The 14093-nt window shown below is 40.5% G+C and overlaps 1 protein-coding gene across 16 annotated transcripts in view; it reads right to left on the bottom strand.

The window, feature by feature from the left end:
- NCKAP5 (NCK associated protein 5) overlaps positions 1-14093 on the bottom strand; it is a 942960-nt gene that overhangs the window by 498173 nt on the left and 430694 nt on the right. The gene's annotated exons all lie outside the window — the stretch shown is intronic.

Below are 14093 nucleotides of genomic sequence, written 5' to 3' on the forward strand. Positions count from 1 at the left end.
TCTGATTAAAGAACAGCATAGACACAATCACTATGCTTATGAAGCTGACCATCTGACCCAAAATTAGTAACAGCAAAGGTTATGAGAGCCACACAAGAGACATACAGGGCCTTCTATGGACGGCATGTTTGTCTCCCCCAGATCCACATGATGAGGTCCTAATCCCCAGGGTGATGCTATTAGGAGGTGGGGCTTCTGGGAAGTAATGAATCATGAGGGTGGGGTTCCCATGAATAAAAAGAGACCTGGGAGAAGACACAGCGAGAAGGCAGAAGTCTGCAAGTCAGGAACAGATCCCTCAAGAGAGACCCCTCAGAGTGGCTGGCACCTTGATCTTGGACTTTAAGCTTCCAGAATGATGAGAAATAGATGCCACTGTTTAAGGCATGTGGTCTGTGGTATTTGTTATAGCAGCCAGAGCTAACTAAGACAATGCCCATGAGAAGACATCGGGGGATGGTGAGGAGGGCCCTGACCTGATCCATGGAGGAAGTTTAAGCTACAATCTGAAAGATGAGGAGGCATGAGTCTGGAGAAGGGAGACGGGCAGCCAGGAGTGTGCAGTCAGGAGCAGAGGGAAGCCAGAGGAGAAGCAGGGCCCAATTAGGCCCAACTCATAGGCCAAAGCAAAGAGTTCTATTGTTTTAACTGCAATCTAAGGGGAGAGGTTTTAATGAGAGGAATGACAGGATATTTGAAACCATCAGGTTCCTGAGACTTCCTTTACAGGAACAGAAGGGAGGAAAACACCACTGGGTTCCAGCCTTTGAGGTTTTGGTCAAATATGTACATTCTTCCCAGGAGGGACTGGAAAATACATTGATCCACAGCTCTGTGATAAACCTTTATCAGAAATAATTCTGTCTTGGTGAGCTGCCCACGGAGCAGTGCCCCAAGGAAGTGGGATGGGAAGAGAAACAGGCCAGAAGAGCACAGAGGGAGTGTGGAGCCAGGACAGACCCTGGGACCCAAGCCCTGGCAGGACCTTGACCCGGGGTGGGCCAGCTAGCCCGGACCCAAGCGAGTGGGACCACCCACTTCACCCACATTACATCTCACCCCTGGTCAGATCCTTGGAAGGCTGGGCCCCCTGTCTCAGCTTCGGCATCACCCCCAGGGAACGGATGTGATGCTTTCCTCAGCTGAGCTCAGTCTCACAGCAGAGAGAAACCTGGGCACAAGCCACATTTATAAGGAGGTAAGAGAAACCAGTGCCAAACATGCCTCCTGAACCCCTGAGGGCAAGCAGAGGGGGGGCCATCAGCTTCTGAGGCAGCTCTGCCCCTCTGGACATATTGCTGCCTGCTAATTCCACAGGGGAAATGAACCACATTGGAAAGAAAATCTCTCAGATTTATTTTTATTAACCACAAAGCAAGTATCTGTGATTAGTCACAGTCAAGGCAGTAGAACAGAAAACAGATAAATGTATGTATTTTGACACAGACCCTAAAACTGCCACTGAGCTCCCTGAAGGACAGGTCAGTACTTCCAGGAGTGTCTGGTGACATGGCTCTGACTTCACCAGGCACAGGTGCCTTATGGGGGACAACACTAAACACAACATAGAGCACACAGCAGATGCCCCCTCAAAATTATACGTATATATAAATCATTCAATACTTATGCATTTATAAGGCACCATACTCACCTTTAACCAAAAGCAGAAGTTTATTACCTAATAAGAATTTAGATGTGGAGTTTAGAAAATAAAAATAAAAATCAGTGTATATAAAGAAAAACATACTCCATTTATTCTTTAAAGCTTATTCCTTTTGACAGCAATGAAGATCAGACATGATACAAATGCATATTTCTGCCCTGTGAATAATCAACTGCATTGTGTTTATTTGAGTGGTTCTCTGAAATGAAAGTCTTATACCCAGAAATTATGAAGAAGTCTCCTCATGTTTGATCTTAGCTATAAACTACTAAAATATCATTTTAATTTCTTCAGGGAAAGAGTATTTCACAGAGTTTGGGTTCAAGAATTGGAACTGCATGATGTGGAGGGAAGGTGGCTGCAGTGAGTTAATAATGTCCTTCCAATACCTGAAGCATCATTATTCAGAGGATGATGACAATCTAATCCCCACATCTCCTGATTAAACAAACAAGAGAACAGAAGCTTGGTTTTCATTCTGGAGAGATGTTTATTAGTAATGAGGACAGAGTTCCTGGCAGTAAAGGCTACTTAGAAAAGCTATAAATCACTTTTTCCAGAAGTCTTCAAAAATAAATAAATTCATCTGCTCATGTCAGTTTTAACGTGGAGAAGTTGCTGGAGAAAAAAGAGACACTTTGAGTTTTCATCCTCACCACAGGACTCTCTCTCTCGTCATCTCAGCCAAGCAGACACACAAAACAACAATCCCCCCACGACATAACACACAGAGACGTGCCGTCACTGGCTGAAGCTAGGACCCTCTTGGCACCACCAGATGCCCTCAGATCACACAAAAGAGGTCTGTGAGCAGAGTACAGCTGCCATGAAACAGTCACTTTCAAACTCCAAGGACACATTTAGTCTGCTCCGACACCGACTTAGGCAAAGGAAGTGGCACTAACATCTTCCAACATCCTTGGGGGACTGAGCTCAGCCATCCCCATTAGAGAACAGACGTTTTTGAGGCCAGAGTGAGGCTGCCCAGGAGCACCACCAAACGACAATGGAGAAAGCTTCTCTTCAATGCCAGCCAAAAAGAGGATCAAAAGGCTTCTCAAGTCCTAGCACAGAAGCCCTACAAATTTACATGGGGGACTGACTTGCACTGGTGAAATTCATTCCAATGTCCGTAATAATCGTCTGAAGGAGCCATTTACAAAAGCAAGCCACAATCCTCTAGCATCCTCCTGAAGCAGGTGGTGAAGCTAGGGTGGGTCTTCAAACTACACCTCTGGGGCCTGTGAGGTGAAGGCTTTGCCAGCTGCTGTCCGGACAGAGGGACTCATTCACATCACCAGCCCTCTTACAGAATAACAGTTCTGTGTTTCAGGTTGGTAAAGATGCCTCTCCCTGAAGTGGGCAACAGTAAGAGAATTCCTGCTGTGGAATCAGAATAGCAACCCCAACTTTTTCAGCTCATGTATAATGACACAAAGTACACTGACAATGCTCAGTGCATTTCAAAATATAATCCATGCTCAGCTCCATGTCTGAGAAAGATACCGTAAGAACCACAGGAAAAGATGAAAAGAGAAATAACATGTCTTGAACACCTACCATATGCGAGGCACTCTGTTGAACTCTTTACATAATTTACTTCATTTAACATGTGACAAGCCTATGATGTAGTAACGAGAAGTACTGTTCTTCCCGTTCCATGGAATAGACAGTATATCCCACAGATAAAGCAATGAAAGCTGTAGACTAGAGAAGTTAAAGGTTGGAGTTCACAGGGTAGAAAGCAGTAGAATTAGAAAACCTACTGAGAGCCCATGCCCTATTTACAATCCCACTTATCCTTTTAATACCCTCTGCTCCTTAGACTTCATTTCTACATCCACCTCCACCCCTTCCTGGGCCCCACTTTAAGATCATTTATCTCTAGAATAGAGTTAATTTGGGGAGACAATGTTCCTATTGAATAGGCCCTGGGCTGGAACCATATTTCTGCATTTTCAAGTTTTATGTCACTTGAAATGTCATTTAATTTCTCAATCTCAGTTTCTTCATCTGTAAAATGGGGATAAAGGGCAAATCTATATTACAGAAAGGAAAAAAGGGAAACACATAGAAAAGTGACTTAAACTTATAACTTTATAAGGAGGTATTGTCATAAACCCCTCTCAGTCATGCTCCACCAGCTCCTCATCATGATAGAGAAAGCTGGGAATCAGTGTAACCTACAGGACATGTCCAAGTAACATCTTGCCACTTCCAGGACTGAGCCTTAAGAAGGTCTAGAAGCTTCTATTTTGCCCTGAGTCAACACGTAACAAGTTCTGCTGGACAGTCCATGTGGAAAAAAGAGTATTGCTAATTATTATTTTAAATAATACAAATGGAAGCAATGCATTACAGTGAAAACAGCTTTTGACTAGAAACCTAGAAACCTGAACTTGACTCCTGACCTAATCACTAGCTGGGTGAAACTGAACAAGCAATTTGATTACCCAAGAAGTTTTTTTATATAAGAAATGAAACTAAAATGTCTTCTTAGCTTTTTTGTGCTTGTGTGGGATCAAAATGACATAATAAATAGCAGGGATTTTTGCAAACCAAAAACGAAAAAAGTTCTATACAAATGTGAAGAATTGTAGTTGAACTAACTTGAGGCTTCACCACTTCATAGTTATCACACAAGTTCTCAGTTTTGAACAATTTGTATTTTCCTGCCTTTTTCCAGGATAAGTGTTCATATAAATACATTTTTTTCATTTCCAGAGTTTTGGGAAACATCACTTAAAAAAAGGGGGGGGAGGATAAAACAAACTCAAAGTAACTATTCAATACAGCCCTCACTGCTTGATGAATACTTTTGGAGACAAAACCGTGAAAAGCAGAAAACTTTTGGCTTCTGGTGAATGGCTATATTCCCCATCCCTTGATGCACTGATTTATGTGAGTTTTGTTCCCCACGGTGGAAAAAAGATGTAAACAATGGCTTTAGGAAATATGTCTTAAGAATATATACAGTCCTGACATGGGCAAAGAGAGGTCTCCTAGTGGGACTGGATACCAGGAATGAAATACAAACTAGGTCATGGCTATGTTGACTGGCAAGAAATAAATATATGAAGTTATCTATTTCATTAAATGAAATGAGACACAAGAAACCAAATGTGTCCCTCGTAGTCTCACCAACTAATGAAACATTCTTTTATTGGAAGTCAAATCTAGTACCATAATAAGATAAGTACATAAAGCTTACATTATCAAATTAAAAATAAGAGTTTTTTAATGAACAAGTTATGTTAATTAATAAGTGCCAACTCCTGAGTGTGAAATGACTGGTGGTAAGGAACATGCTTTCTCTTAAAAGATTTTAAATGACCCTCTTCCAAAGGCCCTAAAGCAAAATATTCTGTACTATATGAATAAACTAAATATTGTGGTTTTCTACTTCAAAGTGGAACAATAGGTAAATTAAGACTAAAACAGTCATTTATGCACTGTAATAAAAACATTTAAACCAAGAATAAAGTTGTAAATATTATCTATCCAATTTTGAATATGTAAATTAGTTTCTGGGTAATGGTATGCATCTCTATACAAATATATATAGTACATATATATATATATATATATATGCTTATACTTATGTGACATTCTCAGTTGTTCATTGAACAAAAGGGAACCTTACCTACTCTTCTTATATATGTTCATGAGACTCTACAAAATAGTCTTAAATCCACATGTAAGAAGACAGGGCCAATATTCTCACAAATATATTCTATTGTGGTTTCCAAGAAGAAAAATAAATATGAAAATCTTGGGTGTATTGTCACCATCTAATTAGAAAATGAATGTGGCCACATGAACCATTACAGACATAACATTGTTCTGCATTCATTATCATTCTGTAAATAATGATATTTTTAAAAAAGAAACCACTGTGCAATTTAAAACAAACCAAAAATTCCTGTTTAAGTCTCACACTCTAGAGGCCATTCACGGACAACTGTAGCCAGATAGGTAACTCTTCCTATACTGCACCCTCTCTGTTTCCCTCATCCTTCATGCCTTCCTTCCTAGATTCATGTAGCAACAAAGGCCATTCAATTCCAACTAACCAAATGATAGCTAGACAACTAGGCTGGACATGTCATAACAGTCCCATCTCTACCCTCTAATGCCATCCATCCGTAACAGATTTGTGAAGCACACATAATCACTATTCACAAAATGAAAGGAGGAATTTTGCAATTACATAGTTTATTGAGCCAATGTAGACAGCCTAATGAAGAATTCAGGCATCAACATGAACTTCCTTAGCCTGAATCAGTCAACATGCTCAGGGACATTGGTATGTCTACATAGCACAAGCTAATTTAATAGTAAGGCACCAATGAGCAGAAATCTGTAAGCAGTACACTGAAATACAACTCAAGGTTTTCAAGATCATGAGAGGTACAAACAAGCAATATAATGAGAGGATCAAAAGAATTCAGACACTTTATAGAATTTTAAAAACTACAAGAGAAAAGTATTCAGAAATACACTAGTGACCACAGTATTTTGAATTATTTGCAAACTTCCAAATACATGAACCAACTTATAATAGGTGTAGAAAAAGAAAGAAGTAAATATAGAAAATAAATGAATTATTAATCATCTAAATACATTTATATTCATAAATAGGCAAGAAAGCTGGGAAAGTTTTTAGAACTAATTACTCAAATGAACAATTCTAGAGTAAAAGAAGCAAAAGTTTTCATTTTATACTCTGGTATTATACTGATGCCTATTTTGGGAAGAAATGTTCAGAACATTTCTAGGAGATAGAAAATAATCATAGAAAAAGAAAAACCATCATTCTGTTTAATTTTAGGTGAACAGTCAAAAGCCAGATGCATAACTTCCTGCTCACAGATTACACAAAATGTGAAGACTGTGAACAGACCTACAAGGCTGATCCTTGGAAACCAGACAAATGATGGGACTCGACATCTTGCATTGTGCAACTTCAATACTGTGCCCACTGTCATTTCTGAAAAAGCTCCCCGTGATGAGGGAAATTGGCAAAAGTGCCCTTTGGTCACAGAACCAGATTCCCAACAGAGGGTGCACAGTCTCTTTTCTGTGTTGCAAACACACCCTTGGCATACACGGCCACTTTCAGTGCAGGGAGCTCTCATGACAGCATGGGGTCATTCATGGCAATATTACACCAACATGCAGCTTGAAATAGTGGGACTGTTTTAAGCACATTTTATTGAGGAAGCTTTTGGACTACAGAGCATCCCCCTGTAAAAAAGGTGCATGGCTGCAAAGATACCTCTGTCTAATCAAGTATGGAGTACACTGTTCAGAAATCTGTAGTTTTCTACTTAAGGCTCCTAATGCAAATGAATCTAAAAGTCTGGAGCTACTCTTGATTCTCCCATCTTGGAGTAGTGAACAAGTTAATTCTTCTAGTTATTCAAAAAGAGAGGCAGGCTCTTGCACTCTAGTAACTCGTGAAATATCTCCCTTCCTTTCCGTTCTCATGTCACCCCCAGTCCAGGTCTTTATCATGTCTGCTAGACAGTCTCCTAATTGCCCTCCACTCCCCTACTATGCACCTTTCTCATGCTCAAGTTCCCAACACCTTTCACCCATATGGCCTCTGACTCAAAATCACTGATGGTCTCCAGTATCATGTCCCATAATAGGTTCCACATACAACTGCCTTCCCAAGATGTTCCATTATAAATGTATTTGATGATTTAAAGATATTTGGGGAAACTCAGAGATTAACAATGCAGACTGGCATATTAAAACCTCTGAGAACTTTCACAGGAGAGAAACTTTTTTTTTTTTTACTTTCTCTCACCTTTTTCTCCTTTTCAACCATGGAGCTTCTCTTGATTGGGCTTGATTGTTTTGACTTAGACACCTACAGCCCCCAGGAGAACTGCCATTCCAGGCAGGCAGCGCTTGGGACATGCCAGCTCAGAGGGTAAAGTTTGGATTGCTTGTGTGCAGGCACCCACCCCAGTTAGCAAGACCCCACCACCTCTGCCCTCCCCCTCCAGCCCTCTTCCAGGGCTGCGAAAGTGCCTGCCTCTGAGCCTGAGGGCAAGGCCTCTCCCGACTACCCCTCACCCTCTCTCTCTCCTCCCTGGGTTCTCCTTCCCCAGGAGGCCCATGCCAGCACACTGGCCCTCAGTCATCACTGCAGCTTAGCTTCCTACCTCCTGTTAGGCTGATTCCCTTTTGCTACTTCGCCACCTTCACAAGTGTTTCTGGTACCTTAGAGGTCTGTGTCCTACTCCACCTAGATACATAGGGCATCTGTAGCTTATAACTAATTTTATAACTAACTTACAAATAATTACATCTTTCAATGATTTACTATGAATCCATAAAACCCGGGACAAGGTTAAATAAACAGTATCTTTTAATGAAAAAAAAAGGGGGATTTCCCCAAATATGTCAGTATAGGAAGAGGAAGAGGGAGACTGTGTTAAGGCGGAATGAAACTCTCCGAGGAACTGCAGTTTAGCAGAGAGGGTGGGGCAGGACCACAAAGCAGCATCCGGATCTCAAAACTGCTACAAAATCATTACAAGAGCCAAATTATCTGAGGAGGAACACAAGGCCAGGTACACCACCCTAAAACGGACTGCCCGATGGACAAGAGGATCTGCTCCCTCATGTGCTCTAAGGCAGACAGGATGATTTTCAGAAGAAAAAAGATAGGCCTTTCAGGGTATGTTAAATCCTAAATCAAATATTCTAATTCCTAAGACAGTAAAGTTCCAAGGTGCTTTTTTTTTTTTTCTTTCTGCCCTCTACTCCACAAATATTTATTGAACACCTAGTAGACATAGAGTGGTTGGCAAAAACGACAAGTGGAAATGTTTCAGGAAAATCAGGATAAACTGTGAGGTACAGAGGAACAAAGGTATCTACCTTCTGAAAAGTCCTAGTGTATTAATGTAACAAGGATGGGATAGATTAAAATAATGTCTAAAAGCTGTCCAAAGCAGGAAGCACAACTATGCAATGTCAGGTCTGTGTGTTTCTTTTGAGAACCAATAACTTTCTGTTGCTAAATGATCAGTATCAGAATAAAGGACAATGGTCAAAGAAACTCTTAAGTACAACACATTGCCTGACACACAATAGGCCCCTAATAATAGTCTGCTGAGTCACTTAATGAATGAACAAGTGAATGAAATAAGGCAGGAAAGGAGGGCATCTGCTATGCATAGAAATGCTGTGTCTGGCTGGAACATCTTTGGTGCGATAATTCCTTTAAACTAAAATGCAATGCATGGTGAGCTACAAAGATCAATCTGTGCCTTTTTGAGTTAACCATGTTTCCCTCAAAAATATCATTGTGAAAGATTAAAATCCATACGCATGGCAAACTACTTAGATAGCCAGCGTGGTTCTCCTTTCATGTCAGAATAATTCAAGCAAATGTTGGGCTGCCGAGATAAGAGCCACTCCAGGAATTTGAGGAGATAGTACATTTTATACAATCTCAATAGGAAAATAATGGGGAGTGATAGCTGAGTTTGAACACTTGCTACTGGGGAGGAGTCGAGGAAAACCATGCTACAATATTAGAATATTAACATATTTGGTTAAAAAAAAAAAACAAGAAGTAACCAAAGGGAAAAACGAAAGAGGAACAGTCTTGGAGAAGTGGAGTTAATCTGAATTTGCATCAGGTGAAATGTGTGTTGTGTACTGTATTTGACTATGATACCAGTAAGCTAAACTAATCTATGTTATTTTACAAGGCCACACGTACCATTTGGTACATGCACATCTGTGTATAAAACTTGATATGAATTAGAGAAAGTTTTGGTAGCTTAAATCTCATCCAAGAGAAACAACAAAAATAAAATTGATAGAAACTAAAGAAGACTCTTCCAAGGAAAGTAAGATATTTTCCCTGGAGGCATTTGTAATAAAAATGACCAAAGAAATGAGGAAGAGAATAAATTCCTTGCTGGCCGGTTAACAAAACCCGGTCTTTTCTTTCTTTCATTTCTATAATGCAGTGAACAGAGGATAGGGGGGATCAAGAGATTGTTGAACCCAAACACAACCCTGGATAATGCAGTTATTAAAAAAATCACACTCCACATCTCCCAACAATTCAGTCAAAGCACCAGGAAAACCACCTGAGGTAAGCTTCTCTGGTAAGGATAACTCTCTCCTTTACAATTCATACAATTTTGTTAATACCACCATGACACTTAAGTTTACTTTATCATATAAAATCTGTATAATGAAGAACACAGCACTTGTCTCACAGAGATCCAGACTGCTGCCTTTAATAAAGAACATGTCTGACACACACTAGGGCTGAATCAGTGACAGGGGTCTTTATTATGGTGATGCTCCATATAATTACACTGTTACTCTCATTTCTTTTATTAACTCCTCTCTTCCAGCTTGCAAACTGAGAACAAGGCAGTGTTTCTCATCTTTGCATGCCTTGTAACCCAGAACTTGCCCTTCACAGGCATTTGATGAATTTCACACTAACTGAAACTTTCTAGGTTTATTACAGAGATTCAACTATTTGTACCTCAAAGAGAAAATAATTATTATCTGCTATTATACTTGTGGAAAGCATGTGCTCCTTCTAAAAGTAGCTGCCACTGCTTGAACTATAACTTTTCCTATAATGTTTGTTCTTTTTGGGGTGCTGGGAGAAGGCTCTGAGATGAAGTTAATATCAAATAGGCAGCGTTACTAAGTCTCAACCAATAGGAAAAGAACATTAAAAGACCATAGCAGATAGTACATGCTAACCTTTTATACATTAGGTACTATTTTAAACCACTTGATATGTTATATATTACTCTCAAGAATTTATAAATGCATATAATAGTTTTTTCTATTTTACAATAAGGAAACTGAAGTTAGAGAAATTAATAATCTTCCCCCAAACTGCATCAATAGTAAACAATGGTATCAGGACTTGAACCCAGGTCTGCTAGACTCCCAAGTTTGAACACTTACCCACCTGCTATGAAATACAAAGTTTTAGCAACATGCTGAGTTCCCAGTTCATTTAGAGGTCACAGCCTTACCTACAGCAGTACATGCTATGACCTATCTTCAACATGTCCAACACAGCATAAAATGATTTATTTCCCTCCCTTCCTCTCAACCCTATATCCCCCCACTGCCAACCTGCCACAGTACCTGAGAATCCAGGTACTGGCATCCCCCTTAATGCACTCTGTAGGTTATGTTCATGTCAAGTAATGTGAAATAGTTATGCTGAGTTTAGCAACATATTCACAGGGACAGTTTACTTAATCCATTACCAACCTACTGCCTGAGAAGTCTCAGCTGAAGGGTCATGTGAAAACAGAGTTGACTGACAGAAAGAGGGTGGAAGAGTATAATATCCAGAAAGCAATCCCAGTCAGAAGCAGCAGCCCTCGCAGCAATAATACTGTCCTACTTCACGGCAGCAAGAAACTTCTCAACCACCCACATCCTGCCCCCATTAAACTATACCTCTAAGGACCCCAAAGGACAAAGTGATAGGATATTTGAAAGGAACATGCCTATTGGCCAAGCATGAAATTCTGCAGAAAAAGCAAGGATGTTTGGAGTACACAGCCATAAATGCTCCTCAACAAACATTTACTGAGTGAATGAATAATGGGGCCATAGATCAGTCATGGGGAAGGAAGGCTGACAACCATGAACCATGGTGACAGTCAACATCAGAGTGCCCACCACTCTCTTTTGCTTGAATCTCTCCCATTAAATAGAAAAATTATAGGAATATACCCGAGGTTGGAATCAACTTCACATCTCTCTAAACTTCATTTGAAAAACCTTGGGAGTCCAACAGAAGCTGAAGTCCCCGATCAAAGCAGGGCCCACTAGGTCCAATCTAACTTCCCAAATACTTATATTTTTTAATTATGTGCTTTTCAATAACATGCAAGCACCTAAAGATGTAAGTCCAGCTCTAAACTAAGATACTATGATGACTAAGAATGAAAATAACACACGGCTATGCCAAATACAGAGTAATAGGCTTGAGTAAACAAATTCTCCAGTAAAAAATCAAAACCAAAAAACCCTACACATCTAAAAGTTCCCACAAAGCTTCATGGTACTAAACAATAAAAAACTTCCTTGAATATCTCTAGTCTTCCCTCATAACAGACCTTACCCTAGACCTTGGCTACTCTGATGTTTAGTAGAACCCACAACCAGCTCTGGTCATAATGAGCTCCATCATATACCTTGCTTGCACAACTTCTTTGAATAAAACTTTTCAAAATGATAAACAAGAGTACTGGCATGATCTCTAAAATGCCAACCAAATTTTGTGATTCTCAGGTGACATTCTAGAAATAATTTTTGGAGAAAAGTGATGAACAATAGTCACAGTTAAGAAGTGAGAAACAGCTGCCCTCCATGTTGAAGATGAGAAAACGAACAAATCTCCATGAAGGCCTTCTACACATTGTTACTTTAGATGATAAAGAAGAGAAACTGCCATTTATCTACCTGACATATTGCCAGTTTTCAAAGTAATGGGTAAAAACAATCAAAACCTTGACTATCTTCATATTGCTCAGACAAGGCACAAAAACTCTTTCTGTATGCTCTAAATTCAGAAAATCACTTCATTTCTAAAGTAAATATATACCATAAATGTACAGATATCTTAAGAATGCCCTGTAGCTAAAGAAAGTCACATCATTGCCTGCTCATTTTGCTTAATTTGCTAGTCTCCCAGCAACTCTGTACTAAAACTTTCATCCCATTTCAGATCCTTAGATCCTAGAATAAGAAAACAGTCCAGAGCTCTGGAAACTCTCCACCTCCAGCAGCCAGCAGTTCACTGAGCCACCGTGGTCTCCCAATGGAGTCACTTTCCAGGGTGTCTTCCTCGTAATATGCATGTTACACGCATTTCACTTATCTTTTCCAAGCTACATTCCAGTAACTAAGCTTCATAAGCTTCTTCTGAATTGTTTATTTTGTTTTAAAGCTCCATCAGCTGTTGGGATGGTTTGCAAAATTCTTTTCCTTTTTGGTTACACAGGACTAATGAGCATTACCGGGACTTTTGGTGGAATCCCTGATATTTAAAATTCCTACTGCTGAGATTAAAAGAAATAATGCCAGTGAAAGCCTTATGTAAACTGTAAAGTCCTGGTCACATGTAGCATGCTGCAGTAATATTAACCACCATGGCAATAACTACAATTCAGTGTAATGTGGGCTTTAAAATACTGATAGCCATTTGGGCCTTGTCCTTCTTTCCTCCAACTCAGGGCCCACACTGGTGCCGAACACAGGGGAGCCTCTCAAGAAAGTTTTCTTTGGCTGAATAAATGAATGACTTTGAAACATCACATGTTTTTCCAAATTAATGTCCAAGGACAAAACGAAGCTAAGCATGACAATTCAGATAATGAAAATACTCTGATCAAACTACTGATGTACTAGCATAAATACTACAGAATAAGTTCTTCCAAAGATAATTCCTTTGCTAATGGCATCTGGCCCTTGCAGTCAATACTGGGGAGAAGGAGGAGTACAGTCTGGGGCAGGAATTTCTGTTAGTCCTGAAAATTTTTATTAATTCACAATGGCTTAGAGGCAGCTGTCATCCCAGACAAGCTAAGGGGGCATGAGTTTGAAGGTTTTTAAAATGAAAAAACACAAAAGCAGCAAAGGTTATCCCAGCAGTGAGCATTCTAAACTTGAGCTTATTCCCAGGGTTGTACCTTTCTAGGGCATGGAGTGACCAACCATGGAAATGACCAGCCTTCTGTGGGAGGAGGGAACAAGCCTTGCAGTGTGAGAAGTAGCTGAGGAAGAAGTACTATTATGAAATGAATTATTTTTGGAAAATGCTTTTGCAAGCCTGTGCAGGAATAGTTCTGGTCATTAAAGAGGTGTTCTATTTTATGTACATATGTGAGTGAGAAGGTGGGGGATGGAAACAGAAAGGAATATGGAACAGGGGCCTCATGTATACAACTCAACAGAAGCAATGAGAATAAGAAGGGAAACTCTGGAGCGGCTGTTTATTCAGGAAAGCAAACGCTGGCACTGAATTTAACCCTATAAGACAAGGATAACCTAAGAGCCCTTTCCCAAAGGGTGTGTGGGAGGCCTAGAGGAGGGAAGGAAGATGGCCTGCTACCCAGGCGGTCCGAGGGCTTCGGCAGCGGGAGGGCCTCTGCACCAGTGGCCGCTAAGCTCTAGAAAATATCGTATTTCTGCCCATCAATCAGCATTAGGCTGCTCTAGGGGCTGAGCTTTCGGCACAGGCAGTTGTCAGTAGCAACGCAGCACACACTGGTCGCTCCCGGCGAGCTGCGGCACAGCAGCGAGGGAGGGATGGCCAAGGCTAGAGGCCCTGTGCTGGGTAGACAAGGGCAGGGACCCACTAGTCCCTGGGGTGGTGGGAGCGGCAGGGCCAGGTGGAAGCAGG

This window comes from Manis javanica, chromosome 7, assembly GCF_040802235.1.
Source record: "Manis javanica isolate MJ-LG chromosome 7, MJ_LKY, whole genome shotgun sequence".
NCBI classification, from domain to species: domain Eukaryota; kingdom Metazoa; phylum Chordata; class Mammalia; order Pholidota; family Manidae; genus Manis; species Manis javanica.